This window comes from Kryptolebias marmoratus, linkage group LG7 (assembly GCF_001649575.2).
Source record: "Kryptolebias marmoratus isolate JLee-2015 linkage group LG7, ASM164957v2, whole genome shotgun sequence".
NCBI lineage: Eukaryota > Metazoa > Chordata > Actinopteri > Cyprinodontiformes > Rivulidae > Kryptolebias > Kryptolebias marmoratus.
In genome coordinates, this window is record NC_051436.1 from 5,365,687 (window position 1) to 5,369,946 (window position 4,260).

General features: G+C 42.7%; 1 protein-coding gene across 12 annotated transcripts in view; it reads left to right on the plus strand.

Annotated features, from left to right (window-relative positions):
• mark2b (MAP/microtubule affinity-regulating kinase 2b) overlaps positions 1–4,260 on the plus strand; it is a 62,800-nt gene that overhangs the window by 40,317 nt on the left and 18,223 nt on the right. The window lies entirely within an intron of this gene.

Genomic DNA, 4,260 nt, shown 5'->3' on the forward strand with positions numbered 1-4,260 from the left:
GGGGGGGGGGGGACACGCGCTCCTGACGGCGTGTGAATGAAGCGCTCCCGCAGCTGTGTGAATCCCCCACGTTTTGGCCGGTGCTCTCCAGGAGCGCTGCCAGCTGGCTCAGGGACGGGGTAAGCCCTCCTGGACGTGAAAATCAGGCCAAACCCTCCGGTAGATTACAGATTACAGATCCACGACGGTCACATGGAGGCCCCGCCGGTCGGAGCACGGAGTTCGAGGGAAACGATCCTTGGATGGAGTAGAAAAAAAAATAATAATAACGTGCTGCCCATTTTCTTTTTCTGGATCGGGACACTCTCACTTCCTAAATCTAGTTTACCTTCACCTGTCCTCTCTTCCTCAGTCACTTTAAACTCCGGCGCAGACAAAAAGACATTTTTTTTTTGTCTGCATTGAAGTTTCTTAGGTTAAAGTGATAGTTCACATCTTTTAAAGTGAGGTTCTGAGCAAACCTTATGAATAGTTAATATCTTACCCGTCACAGATGACTCGTTGAAGAAACGGTTGAATTCTGATCGCTTTGAAAAGCTACCAAGACGTAGTTTTAAAAAGACTAAAAATAAGTGGCTTTAGCTGAGTACCCACTCACTGAACGTACAACGTCTTATTTAAAGTATTCACTCACTTATTTGAGCATTAACCATCAGGCTGACATAATAATCAGAGCAGCGATTTGTTTTTTTATTTTTCTTAAGATGTTTTTGGCCCATTCAAAGGCCTGAGGCACACAGAAAATGGAGCTGCGTCCCACTATTTAAGAACCATCCATTTAGATGTTTACCAATTTTTTTTTTTTAATAAATAAACTGAGCTCCTTTAACCAGCCCAACATTTCTATTAGTGTCATTCTGCACATTAGATGCACATAATGCAGAAATGGTGACAACTAAACTGCCACAACTACAATTTCCTGTTGTAATTTAATTTCATTTAAATCTAAAAATGACTCCGGTTCACATCAAAGTGACAAGGAGCCACGTGTGACTCTGGAGGTTGCAGACTTCTGGGTTAGTCAAACATAAACTGATCGCCGTCGCCTTAAAAACAATTAAAGTCTAAAACATTTCATAGAAATTAAAGCGGATCGTGGTTTTATAAAAACCTTATGTTGCTGTGAATGTTGCATTATACGGTGAATCCGCCAGAGATGTTTCCACCTTCCTGCTGGGCGTGCTACAGCTAGCCGCCGCCGCTATTTGTGCTTGCAAATAACCATGGCCTTCTGTGTAAACACCCGAGTGATGCAACATCGACGAGGGCGTAAAGTTTCGTAAAACATCACAAACCGCTGCGAAAGTTCTGAGACCGTTGTCGTTTTAAGATGGCAGCGCCGCACTTTGGTCGGACTAGCCGTTAGCTCGTCAATCCGGTCCGAGTTAAACTTTGTTTCGTTCAAAGAGCTACCTACAGCAGGTAAGATACTAACAGCTCAGAACCACACTTTCCAAAGGTCTGAATTATAAAAGCAAAACTAAACAAGCTTTCCAGTGTTTTTTTTTTTTTTAATTGATGGCGTGAATTCATCCGAGCGCTAAATTCTGGGATAACGCCACTCCTGCGTCTCCACGCGTACAGCAGCACTCATGCTTAACCGGCCATATGCTTTTGTGTGCTTCTTCATAAGCATTAAAAACATTAAACCACATCCCAGCTGAGACGCAGCGTCCATGGTTCATACTGCTTCATTACTGGTTGTCGGTCTCAAATGACCTCCTCCGTCTCCAGCAGAGCGCGAGAAACTCGATTAAATCTGTGTTTCGCTGAAAAACTTGTTAATTTGGACAAATCTGAGCGATCTTACTGACTTCCTGGTGATGAAGAGGTCATCTGAGATATCATTGCTTTTGTTTTTTTTTAGTTCTGTGGGTGTGTTAGCTTTGATAGGCTCTGCTAACTTTAGTTGTTATCATCTGCTCTGATTTTAAAGTTGCTTTTTTTATACCATCGTTAATGCTTTGAAGTTTGGGCTGTTTTACTTGTTATCCCCCCCACCCTCCCTCTCTGTCCTTTTATTTTTTTATGTTCTTAATTTGGTCTTCTTTTATCTGCGTCTGAGCTCTTATCCCTCTGGACCCAAAGTCACACACTTTTTTCTTTGGCGCCTCCTTTTTCCTTTTTTCCCCTCCTTGTCTTTTATATTAATCTTCTTTTTTTTATATATTTTCCTTCCCTCGCTTTCTCGAAGGAGATTAGAACGACTTGTGATGGAATATTAACTCTTACTGGTGCTGTATGGTCTTTTATAGTTTAAGCTACAAAAATATGTAAACAGTGAGGCCGTACATGTACACACGTGCAAAACGTGTAAATGTACACGCCACCGATGAATCAGCTCTTGACACACTTTGTTTGGCGATCAGATAACGCTGTTTTTCTTTCATCAGCCTTTTCTAATCCTCGTCAGAAAGAAACTGTTCCTTACAGCTGCGTGTTTATATTCTGTGTAATAAGCATTCATTGGTTAAACTCTCCGTCCTCCCTCTGGTACCATTCTCCGCTGTCCCTGACTGGTGTTTTGTTTTGTGTGTGTGTGTCTTTGTGTTTAAACTAGCCGTCAGAAACATGCAGAGCCTCGTAACGAGCTTTCTGGTTACCAGAGAGGGTTACAGGAAGTGGTTTAGAAAAGTTAAAGTATAAATAGAGCTGAAAGGTTTAGGTTGTGGGTGGGAAAACAGGAAGGATAGAAGAGGAAGAAGCCTGCTGCCTGACATGGCAGGACTAACAACACGGGTCGTACCTGTAACGGTGTTCTCTGAACAGTCGAGTCATGCTAACAGGAGCCAACTTTAAAGGGACGGGAGGAGGGGGTTTTGTGAAAAGGTCATAAATAATTAAACCTGTTTCAAAGAGCTGTCTCTTTAAATGACCTCAGTTTGAAGAAATGTAGTTTAAATCCGACTGGACTGACGAGTTTACAGCTGGTCTGAGCGGGTCTAAAATCTTTTACATTGCCCTTAAATTTGCATTACATGGTCATTAAAGTAGAACTTTATGGTTCTCAGCAAGTGCAAATAGCAGAAGTCGCAGCATAAATAAACGCAGACGAGGATACGCTGAAATGCACACCTGAATCCAGAGTCAGACGGACGATTTCAGAGTTGTATCGTGTGCAGATAATCCGTGAACCTGCAGCATTATAACAGTCGAAGTGTGGCTCGCTTCACATTGTGGTTTACAACCACAATCTTCGACATGTTTCGCATTCAGACTTACACTTGTTCAACGTAGTTTCAGTTCACATTTTTCTACTGGTTTCTCAGCAGTGGAGGTCAGACGGAGGAGGAGAAGAGACGCGTTCTGTCAGAGTCGTCTAGATAATTAAAGTCTGAAAATCACAACGAACTGCAGCTCAGGCTGCAATGCATTATGGTCCGTTTCCACCGATGTGTGCAGCTTGTGTACGCCACCACGAGTTGAGTTTCTAGAGCACGGATTTTAAAACAAAAATGTAGTTTAACTTTTCATAGTTTCACAAATGTGGCATTCGCACGTTCAGCTATGAAATTTGTAAACTCTGACGTGTTTTAAGATGATAGCAATCCAGTGTGATCTTGGTCCCGTTCGGACTAGCCGTTAACTCTGCTTCTGTTTGTATCTACAGCAGGTAAGATATTAATCGCTCGCCTTTCTGCAGAAACTCCCTTCAAAAAATCTGAACTATCCCTTCAGTTTGATGTTTAGGATTTGAGTTTTTAGGGCAAAAAGCTGCTTAGTCTGATTAAAACATGCCGGCGTGTTTATTCAAATAAAAATTGGATAAAAAGGGAAAAAAGGTTTTAACTAAAGGAGATTATTTTTGTACTCTGCACATTTCTGTCGTCTCTGTCTTCTTCTGTCAGTCTATCTCAGCCGGAGGAAAGTGTGTTAAAGTTTTTTTTGTTTTTTATCCGTTTTGTGTTTTCTGCTCAGTAGATTTTTAAAATGAAAAGGATGAAAACACAAAAGCAGTCGCCGTCTGATTGTGGTTAGATTTCTTTTTCGAGGAACCACAGAGATAAAAGAAGACCAACTCTGTTCTGTTCGCTGCGTTTCCTGTTCTTCCTCTTGTCTCTCTCTCTCTGTTCTCCCCTCCCTCACCCCCTCCCTCCCTTACTGTGTTTTGACGAGAGCTGCCTCTAACCATACTCCACCTCGCCTCCCCCCGCCCACCCTCACACACATCCCCTCCCGCCCTCGCCCGCTGTGTTTGTCTCCATCTGAATGCTGGATCCATGCGAATGTGTTTGGATGGATGTGTCGGGCGGGGCGTTC